Raw genomic sequence first — 11,175 nt, forward strand, 5'->3', positions numbered from 1 at the left:
CCAGCTGGGCCTGAGGAAAATTAGTCTTGAGGACACCGAGATGGGATGGCTTGCTAAACACCAAGCACAGCAATCTATACTAATAAAAGGGTAATATGCTAATTAGACTGGGAGCCTTCGGGACGTCCTTCTGGACAAAGCCATGGTGGCATGGCAGAGGCAGAGGTGGTTAGGGGCGATCAGGCAATGTCCCAGATTGGAGAGCATGTAGGCTGGGCTGAGAGACACCCCCCCACCCCCGCACGAATTTCATGCACTGAGCCACTAGTTTGATAATAAAGGCAACTGCATGTGTGGTCTTGTTGGACCCCAAGTTTAGGGAGTGTTTTAATAGCGTATTTAGTGCCCCGCAGCCTGAGCCAGACTGGGTGCAGTCTTTCCCGCTATAATAAGACACACGGGCTCAGAAAAGCAATATGATTCAGGGGCAGGATTCAGAGCTCCCGGCGCATGGAGCCCTCATCTTTACGGGAGGATGTCAGGGCAGGGCGCAGCCCAACCGTGAGATCTGAACCCTGGACTGTGGACTCATTCCCGACATTCCCACTTGCCGAGCCCACATTGCCCACATTCCCCGGGGACTTGGGTCACATAGCTTGGCCCTCAGCTGCCGCAGGGTCCCAGGACAGGTTGCAGAGATAGGGCTCAGGGCCATGTGAGATGAGCCAAGGTTCCTTCCCGCATTCAGCCCCCGGCCCGCCCGCCGGAGTCCAGTTTCTGTTCTGTAAAACGCACAGATCTTATATTTATCCAGGATCGACTTGGTAAATTTAAACCTGCTCAAGTCCTAAGACGCACCTGTCTACTGGATAAACAGGGTATTTTGTGGCTGTACCGTTAATAGGGCGCCTGCGTGTATATATAGCGCTAAGACAGCTCTCTGGCCTCCAGTCTTCTGTCAGACAAATGAGCATTTAATCACCCCGACCTTGGAAACACATTCCAGTACTTAGCTCTACGTCCAGAAGTTTCCACTCGAAGCAAACCCGAATTCACTCAGCTGGGGCTCGTCTGGTAGCCTGTAATTAAGGAAAATAGGGGTGAGCATCTTCCATGTGCTTGAGGACATGGTCCCTTTAACACTAAAGGAAAGCCCTGCAAGTTCTTTCATCTTCCATCTGCATTCCATTTCTGACCCTCCGTTATGCCTGCGACTCAGGTGTGTGTCCCTCCTAACCTGGCCCGGCTGGTCAGGGACCTGCCCCGCGCAGAACATCAGAGAGCACTCGACAGCGCCCCTTTCTCTGTGTCTCATGCCCCTTGGATCCCACAGGCCTCTGGAGCTGCTCGCCCGCCTGACCGATTCCTCTCCAGCCCGCCTGTGGGAGGGGCCCTGGAAAGCGAGAGCCCGTCCCCCTCCCGCTCCTAAATGTCAGCTGAGTGAGTAACGGTGCTCCCCCCTGGCCTCTGAGCGGTTCTGTTATTTACACTGATCTTCGCTCCAGGTGATGCTTGGAGAAACTTACTTTTCCGAAAGCCCAGACGCTCATGGGAATTTGGGAAACGGTAGAACAGAGCCGAAGTGGATTCCTAGCCCCAGAAAGGCAGCCGGCGAGGCTTCGAGGCCTCTTGCTTGCTTTCTTTGGAGCTCAGAGCAGAAGAAGGGAGGTATCTGAAACCGGGTGACGTCTCCTAAAACACTCAACTAGACAGAAACAAAAAAGAAGGATACGCAGAAGGAATTGGGAAAGTAGAAAGCATTAGACTTGATTGATAAGCAATCCGAAAACTATTCTTCAATGAGCCTAAAGAAAGCAGAAAATGTACATTATCAAGCAGTCCTCGCAACACCTTACCACACAGGGCCGAGGACTCCGAAGCTCGGTGAGATGAGATGAATTGTGCCCAAGTGTCCAGCACGGGGCCCTGAGAAATGCCCCGTACCCAGTACACGTTAGTTCTTCCGAATGGTATTGCTGGTAATAGGAAGAGTTAAAGGAGTCATACAACTGACACTATTCTAGTTGCCAATGAAAATTCTTAGCCATATGGTCATATAAAACGAAGCCCGTAAATGGCGTCTATTAACACCAAAATTATAGGGTTTCGCGATGCCACGCTACCTCACCTCCTCCCGTGGTCAAACTGCTCAGGGGAGGGGCTGTTCCCAGTAACAGTCTGGTTGAGGTTGTCCGGCCACCTGGGGAGGGGCCTGGGGGTAGCATCGCATCCCTGCAACCAGTCATGTTCCTCTGGGTCCTGACGGACAATTTTCTTAGTGTCACGATCCAGACGCCATAATAACAGTAACAATAATGACAGCGAACATTTTTAAGAGCGGAGGGCCAGGCTCCGACTTAAACACACTGCAGGCTTTATTTCACTTAGGCTCCTGAGACGGAATGTTCAGACACCGAGGATCTTTGCCAGAGGGGAGGACACCAGATATCTTGCAGCCGAACTATCTAAACCTGGAAAAAGTTTGAGAAGCGAAGAGAGAATGAACTCCATAGCCCTCTGCTCTTGGGCCATAAAACCCAAATGACAGACTAGCAGAGGTGGGAGACGTGTTTCAGGGAAGAAGGCAAGGAAAACGCAACTTCTGGGGTTTATGAGATAAATCGGAAAGTATTACTTCTGTTCTTTGGTAACCGCAAAGGATTGAAACTTGTGGTTAAAGATTTAGGGGTTAGGGAGAGTGAGAGGGGAAGGCTGCCGTGTTTGGTCCTGATTGCTGTTTCAGTTCCAGGGAAGTGGGGTTTCATTGTATGGGATCCAACTGGATATTTCCTCCACGCTCCGCGGCTGGGAACTAGCAACCAACGTTTCCTGGCACTCAAGGCGAGTCCAGGCAGCCAGGTCGAATTTTTTTTTTTTTGAGCCAAAAGCCAAGCATTCCTTTCCAGTTAGTTCTCCAACCTCCGGGGGAAGAGCTTGCCCGTCTAGAGTGACCTCTACCGGCAACCCCAGGGAATTGCCCAGTTTTCCAGCCTGTGCAGGAAATCGCCCTAGAAATGGACTTCTGTCTCACCAGAAGCCTCTTGATTCTGTTTTTTTTAAAATCTTTATTGTTCAGATTATTACAGTTATTCCTCTTTTCCCCCCCCATAGTTCCCCTTCACCCGGTTCCCACCCCACCCTCTGAAGCCTCTTGATTCTTTCCCTCACTAATTGCCCTGTGGTTGATGATGACATGTAGGGTTGACAACATGAGCAAGTTGAAGATATTCCACTTGCTAATGAACACCGTGGAGTGCGCTTTCATGTATGTAAAACAGGAAATCACTGAATGGGTTTGGATGTGCCCGACCTCCTGGCCTTGGCAGTGACTGTCCTGAGTTGGGATGAGACATTTGTCTACCAGGGGTCCATCCTGCTTGGCTGTGGGATGGCCGTGGGATGCTCCCTCTCTAGAGGGGCCTTAAGACTTTAGGAGAAAAATAATGGTGATAATCTATAAATTGCATTGAGATCGCTGGACGGTTGGGGATCAGGGTACAGCGAGAAGGTACGGCTGCATTTGTGTTTAACACTGTGCAAATGGATCCACATGGGATTGCTCGGATGAAGAAAGAGAAAACGGAGGTGTGACTGTCTAAAAGGTTCTGATTAAGAAACATTTTGCAGCGTTTTTACTAGTAACTTACTTTTTGATTTTTAGGACTCTGTTTGGGGATGTATTATGATCCCCGTTTTTCCAGGTGAAGAAATCAAGTCAGAAAGAGGGGCTCTCACACGTGAGATCACACAGGCACTTAGCAGGAAGGCCACCGCTGGCGCCATCTCTCCTGCGCCCCTTAGGAGGGGCCTCCGTCCTCATCCTCTGTTTCTCTCAGGCTGGGCGCTCATCGCTCACTTCCAACCGCTGCCAATCGCTGTGGCCTGTGCTTTCCCCCTGCAGTAAAGATCTCAGGTCTGTCCCTTCTCCCAGCCCCCCGTCCGCCTCCAACACACCATCCTAGTCCAAGCTCCCTGAGGTGGTTGAGACAGGCTTCTGAAATTGTGGTTAAATATGTATGTGTTTGCAGGTTGTTTTCCACCTTTCCCCACAGGATGGAAAGCTCTGTGAGAGCGGAACCTTGACCTTTGAAGTTAACAGTCACCTCTAGTGCCTAGCTCACAATGCACATTCAGTGTGTGCTTGTTGAATGAATGAATGAATGAATGAATGAAAGGAAATGTGCTAATTCAGCAATTACATTGTCTATTAAAATACTCATGTGGAGGCCCCACTACCAGAGGTTCTAATTGATCTAATTGATCTGAGATGAGGTCAGGTATCAATATTTGTTAATAGTCCATATTTTTAAAAAATTATATCATGGTAGCATATACATATTCACCATTTTAACCATTTCAGGTGTACCATTTGGGGGCATTAAGTACATTCCCTTTGTTTTGCTACCATCGCCACCATCCATCTCCATGCCCAGGTTATGGGCTCCATCCCCAGTGTAGGGCCTGCAGGAGGAAGCCAATCAATGGTTCTCTCTCATCATTGATGTTCCTCTCTCTCTCTCCCTCTCCCTTCCTCTAAAAACAAAAACAAACAAACAAAATCATGCGACCAGACTGAGTAGACTGTTAAAGTTACAATCACAAATCTGAGTGGGATCCTAGCACCGTCTGCAATGTTTCTTAAAGTGATATGACACCCCCAAAGTCCAAAAGTTCACGTTCACACCTTCTAATCAAAACAAACCCCCTCGGGTGCTGACCCCACCCCTTTTACTGAGAGAACAGAAGCCTGGAATATAGAAAGATTGCATATTCCCACCGCCTCCGCCTCCCACTGGCCCATATCTATTCCCACATGTGTGGCTGCGGGCCCCTGAAAAGGGGTGAACGGCAAGAACTTTGCTCCCCAGTTCCCACCTCTCTCCTGTCTCCTAAAGTTTCCACTCTGCTAGATCGTTCCTTTCAGCCTTCACAGCCTGCCCTGGTAGGTCCCATGTTTAAACTCCCTTCCCTGGCCCTCCACATCTCACTCTTCCCTCTGCTCTGCTCTGTGTCATAGCAAAACTCCACAGACCTGCCTGTGCCTGCTGCCTGCCCTTCCTCACTTCCCATTCTCTCTTTTCCTGCGATTCCTCCTTCCATCTCCTCTAAGCTCTCTCACCCCACCATGCTATTGAGACTGTTTTCGTCAGTATCACCAACAAGCGCCGTCTCTCCAGGTTCAGTGGTTGATTCTATCCTCATTTTGTCCATCCTATTTTCTTTAAAAATATTTTTTATTGATTTTTTTAAAAGAGGAAGGAAGGGAGAGGGAGGAAGGGAGAGGGAGACAGATGTATAGAAACATCAATGATGAGAGAGAATCACCCATCAGCTGTCTCCTGTGCATCCCACACTGGGGATGAGCCCACAACCCGGGCATGTGCCCTGACCGGGAATCGAACCTCGACCTCCCGGGTCATAGCTCAGCCTCTGAGCCACGCGGGTTGGACTTGTCCATCCTCCTCAGTGACATTGGACATAGCTGACTGGCCCTTCTTGTGGAAACAACTGCCCCATCCATAAAACAAGCTTAGCCATCATATCTGCCCCGTACGGTTCTTGTGAGGACCAATGAGATAACCTGCGCTCAGACTTCTCCTGGCCCCAAATCAGTGCTCAGTGCCAGCCAGCTGGCCTGAAACTTCATGTTTTCATCTTTCACGAGAGAATAGATTCAGAAAATTCATGTCTAAGTAAAAGTTAATTTGCAAAAAAATAAAAAAATAAAAAGCAAAAGGACATCAAAGGCTCCAAATGAATTTTTTAAAAGGGAAATGTTAAGGGAGAAACAAAGGGAGAGTCTAGGTAGAAATGTTTTCCTTTTTGAGTATCATAAAACCAATATTGGAGAAACGTCCCATTATTAAAATTGCTACTTCTTGTGGGCGTAGGAGCAGTGGGGAAATTTCCACCCTTCGGATATATCACTTGCATTTTAGCTCAGAGCCAAAGTGGAATTGACTGCGTCTCCTTAATGCACAGAATGTGCTCGGATGAAAGAGAGATTTGGGAATGGAAGCTGAAGGAATAGAGAAGAGCCAGCCTCCTCTGAACTTGACCCTGGCATTGCTACAGAGCGCTGTCGGGACCAGAGTCCATTTGCTTATCTGGGCTTTTCTTTTTACTTCTTATTTACACTGTGGTGCCGAGAGGCGCCACCCACCCTGACCCTGACCACACCACCGGGCAGGAAGCTGAAGATCCCAGGGGCGAACACTGGGGACTAAGTCCCCAAATTCTCTCCTGCCCCTAACAAATCACAGTCTGATTCCTGTAACCAAGGACACATTGGGAAAACCCCAGAATCCCCACGACTCAATTATCCAATAAGCGTTATCGCTCAAAGTCTGTTCCAAAGCTGACCAGCCGGAGAATTACCGGCCGCAGCTTACTTTAAATGCATATTTCAGGGTCCTTCCCAGAATATCTCTGGGATACGAGAGCTTGCATTTTAAATAGGTCCCCAGGTAACGCTCTTGTATATTAAAATGTAAGAACTACTATATTAGAGAAGAATTGTTGGCCCTTTTCTCCATTATAAAAACTTCTGTTTGGTCTAAAGGGGACTCCACTTGATTCTACCTATTAGAATGCTAGCTATTCTTCAAGACAACTCAGATACCGCCTCCTCCATGAAGCCTTCTTGGTCTCTCTCTCCTGGGACCCATTAACACTGAGTGCTAGCACTCCTAAAGCACTTGTCATGTCATATCACATTATTTGGAGTCAGGCTTTACCAACACTGTTAGTTTATAGAGTTCTTAGGGACACGGACTTGTTCAGTTTTCTGCTTATCCACCATTGTCCCTAGTTCTAGATCTTGCACACAGTGTTCCGTAAGAAATGAGTTGAATAAATGAATAATGTTTGATAAAACTGATTTGGGGAATGACCAAAGGGAAAAAAGAAGTGAGGGACGAGAGTGTGGAAAGGAGGTAGACAAGAAAGAAATTACAAAATTTTAACTGGAAAATGAAGACTGATCAATACTTTATAAGATAGGACTCCCTGGCAGTAATGTCTCTTAGGGGTAACTGAGGAAGGCAAGGGAGCTCCACTTCTCGCCATCAGACATACCTCTACATCTCTCTCCTTCTTTCCCTTCCCTCGTTTCTCTTTCCAGTTTTTTTCATCTGTTCTTTGTCTCCCTTGCTTTTTCATTTACTTTTCTTTAATGCTCTTCCTATCGCCCTACCGTGCCTTAAGCCAGCCTGTCATTTGATTGTCAAACATTTATCTGGGTGTATTCTTGCCAGGCACTAGGCTAGGTGTGGGGACCCAAGGAAAAACAGGACAGGGTCCGTCCTTGAAGAACTCACCGCCTGAGAGAGAAGGACAAGCAGATGGTCTCATGAGAACAGCAGTGGTGGAGCTGGTGAAGGCTGAGCTGTCAGCAGGGGCCAGCTACGGAGGGCCATACTGGGCATGCTAAGGACTTCGAACCTTACTTGTGACCTTCTGTTTCAATCTGTATTTTATTTTATTGATTTCAGAGAGGGAGAGGAAAAGAGAACATCAATGATGAGAGAGAATCATTGTTCAGCTGCCTCCTGCACGTCCCCTACTGGGAATCGAGTCAGCATGTGCCCTTGACGGGAGTCAAACCAGGACCCTTCAGTCTGCAGGCCAATGGCGTGTGGGCCTGGCCCGGTGATGAAGACGGAGTCAAGAGCCAGAGGAAGGGACGGCTCAGCATCAGGGGCCACCCTCGGAGCCTGAGGGGTGGATGCCGTCTTGGCTCACAACTTGAGCCAAAGAAATTCTAAGACGAAAACTTCCAAGATGAGTTGAGCAGGTGGGAGTCGAATTTCAAAAGACCAAGTTCAGGTTGTCGCTGGCTCTCTGGTTCTTCCCCCCCAAAGGGAAACTCAGAAATGTGGGCTCTGAGGATGCCCCAGGGGTGGCCTTGAGGCAGCTCCCAAGGGAGGGGGGCAACAGGCTAGTTTCTTGTGGGCTTTCAAGGTTCAGTCCATGCCAGGGCAATGCCCAGTTCTGACCGGCAGGTGGTAGCACCACAACTCACCAAAAGCAAAGCGCGGAAACCCTTTTTGATTAAAAACAATCGTAAGCCCCAACCGAAAGGAGGGACGGGTGGTGATTAATTTGTGCATCCGGAGTAACTGAGGTAGCAGTTTGTCACTAGCAAGTTTTGCTACAGTTACAGCAGTTTTTCACACCAGGGTAACTTTTACTTCACAACTTGCCTGTTGCTCCAATTTCTGTTTGCTATTTAACATCAGTCACACCCACATTCAAAACCCTACTGTCACTAGCGTGGCTTTTTTCTCTGCACAAAATGATCCTGGGCAGCGTTCTCTCAAGTTGATGAATCTCTGTCTGTAGAAAAGAATTTTTTAATCAGAAAGACAATGTAACAAATGTTGAAGGGTAGTTGTTGTTGTGGGGTTTTTTTTTGGTCACCCACAATTGTTTTATTTCAACACAATTCCTATTTTTACTTTTAAACGTTCCCCTTCCAAATCTGGCCCATATGCACGTATTTTTACACAGACATACGAAGAGTCTGTTTTATCAGTGTTGCATTTTAAAAGGAAGTGCGTACTTTTTTTTTGGTTTTCTGTTCTCTTAGGCATCTAGTCTCTTCTGAGATCTCACCCACTTCCTTAGCTTCAAATATCACGTTGCACAGAGAGGCAGCCATGCCTTTATCTCTTGTCAACCTCTGTTATTTATTTGTCCTCCCATCCATCCACCCATGCATTCACTCCATGCACCGTGCTTGGGCTGGGACAACTGTGAAAAGGCGTAGTCCTGCTGTTCTGCAGCTTGCAGAGCACGGGGTGAGAGGCAGTGGGGCATCAACAATGCTGCAATGAGATTGGAGGGACAGTGGGAATTTGGGGAAAGAAACCCTAAAACTGACTTGGGGGCCCAAAGAAAGGGACAGAGGCCGACTGAGCAGAGGAAACTGCATATGCAAAGATATGGGCACTCAAGAGACTGTGGCCCCTTCAGGAAACCACAGTGGTGTAGTTTTGGGGGAGGGAGCTGGCTGGAGACTGCAGGGCAGGGCTGGCAGGCAGAGGCCAGATCCGTAAGGGTCTTGCAAAGGACTTGAGACATTATCCTTGATAAGTATCTCTCCTTCTCAGCCTCACCAGGATCTCAGCTTAAACCTCCCTCCTCTCTCTTCCCTGATCCTGGACTAGGGCAGATCCCCTACTGGGTGCTCTCAAAGCTGCCAGTACTAGGAGTGTCATCTTCTTAGAAGTGTGCCTTCCCCTGCAGGCTGCAGGCTCTGTGGCAGGTCATCCTGCCGTCTGCAGAGCAGATAGATGCTCAGTTAATGTTTGGAGGGAATGAATGGAAGCACGGATCTTTTCCGCAGCATACTGGATATTTCTACCTGCATGTCTCCTGGAACGATCAACTCTACATTTCCACAATGGGGTCATCATCACCTCCTCACCTACCCCTTCCCTGTAAACCACCCATTACCTCCCGCCCAATCAGCTACTCCCAACCAATAAGTTTCTTGTACTCAAAACAAAGAGTTGCAACTCTTCCCTCACTCCTCCCCTCCTCTCTACTCAGCAACTAAGTCTTTCCCTTTCATTTTTATTTTTTTCTGGCCACCATTGTAGAACAAAGTATCATAGCGTGGGGGCGGGGAGGGCATAAATGGGTTTTAGAACAAGAAAGGTATCCGTTTAAATCTTGGGTCTACTATATTTGGGTTCCCCTGGGTAAGATACTAACCGCTCTAAGCCTCAGTTTCCGAGTCTGTAAAATGGGGAAGTGATCTCCCCTGTAGAAAGGCTGTTATTTTGGTACACATCGAGTGGTAGGTAAAAGTCCTCTTGTTCTTTTTTTTTTTTAATATATTTTATTGATTTTTCACAGAGAGGAAGGGAGAGAGATAGAAAGTCAGAAACATCGATGAGAGAGAAACATCGATCAGCTGCCTCCTGCACATTTCCCACTGGGGATGTGCCCGCAACCCATGTACATGCCCTTGACCGGAGTCGAACCCGGGACCCTTGAGTCCGCAGGCCGAGGCTCTATCCACTGAGCCAAACCGGTTTTGGCTCCTCTTGTTCTTTTAACCTCATACCAAACATCTGCTCAAAAACCCTCAGAGGTCAGGTCGCACATCACTTGCCAATGAAATCTAAGCCATAGATATTGGCCTTGTCCCTCATTACTATCCTAAACTCTGGCGCATCGGAAATATTGCCCGATTCCATCACTCTTCTTCCCTGCTTCCACGTTGCAGTCCAAACACCTAATCCGCCCTAATTATTTGAGCACCAAGTGATTGGCCCCCTCCTCCACAGTCCTGTACGTAGTTCGCTGGGTCTGTTTTGCCTTCAGTCTAGGCAACTCTCCTCTAGATAAACTGCTCAAAACAGGCTTTGTGAGGTCCATCTATTCCCCTGCAAAGCTCCTTGCGTGCACTTGACTCTCAATAAATAGTGAAAGAAAATTCATTTTCCTTATTTCGATGGGCTTGTTTTCTCTAGTATCAGACGTTTGCTTATTCTCACTTGAGCGTTATTTTGTTGGCTTCCGGAGAGCCCATTACCATCAGACACGTTCTGTTCTCTACTTTAATTGGAAAGAGCTTTTGGAACAGAAAAATGAGTTACTTCTCCAAGCACCATCTCCTGTCACTCCACCCCACCCCACCCCCCGCACCATCCCTGGGAAGGCTTTTCTGAGATGCCCCGCCCCCCATCCCTTTACCTTGCTCAGCGATCCCCCAAATAATTCTAGCAATACTTGATGCATTACTTGTTTACTTTTCTTCCACGCCCGTAGACCGTGAATTCCTTGAGGGCCAGGATTTCTGTTAGTCCTCTTACCTTATATATCTAGCACCGTGCTCGGCGGAGGCGGGGGATTCAATCAATGAACAAATGCATCTGTTAATTCACCTAACCCTGCAGCGTTTGGACGCAGATTCCCAAATATCTCAAGACCAGGTCCTCTATTTGGGGTACTTCATGCTGGAGGGAGATTCTCCCCCCACTCCCCAATTGCCTTGGTTTGGTGGTAGGGGAAGGGAAGTGACTCGGCGGGGCAGAAGACTCGCTCCTTCAGGGTTGCGCTGTAGCTTACCGGCTCTGGCACCGAGTGGGTTAAGGCAACTCGGGGGCGGAGCCGTGTGGGTGCCACCTGCTGCGGGGCGGCCTTGCGCAGGCGCCCTGGCATCTAGAAGGTTTAACAGCGGTAGTCGGCCGCGGAGGAGCGCATGCGCCCTGGGCCTTTCCG

The 11,175-nt window shown here is 48.5% G+C and overlaps 1 long non-coding RNA gene across 3 annotated transcripts; it reads right to left on the reverse strand.

Moving 5' to 3' along the window:
* Nucleotides 1-230: 230 nt before the first annotated feature.
* On the reverse strand, nt 231-11,154 carry LOC107182922. 3 transcript variants are annotated; one of them, XR_001513684.1, is made up of 3 exons: nt 10,767-11,154; nt 1,467-1,645; nt 231-1,019 (listed from the first exon to the last, which is right to left on the reverse strand). It is a non-coding gene; the product is annotated as an uncharacterized LOC107182922 (long non-coding RNA). The 3 variants fall into 3 exon arrangements; XR_001513682.1 differs by lacking the exon at nt 10,767-11,154 and adding an exon at nt 3,588-4,275; XR_001513683.1 differs by lacking the exon at nt 10,767-11,154 and adding an exon at nt 1,797-3,033.
* Nucleotides 11,155-11,175: the final 21 nt, after the last annotated feature.

Source organism: Myotis davidii, unplaced genomic scaffold, assembly GCF_000327345.1.
Source record: "Myotis davidii unplaced genomic scaffold, ASM32734v1 scaffold539, whole genome shotgun sequence".
Taxonomy (NCBI): domain Eukaryota; kingdom Metazoa; phylum Chordata; class Mammalia; order Chiroptera; family Vespertilionidae; genus Myotis; species Myotis davidii.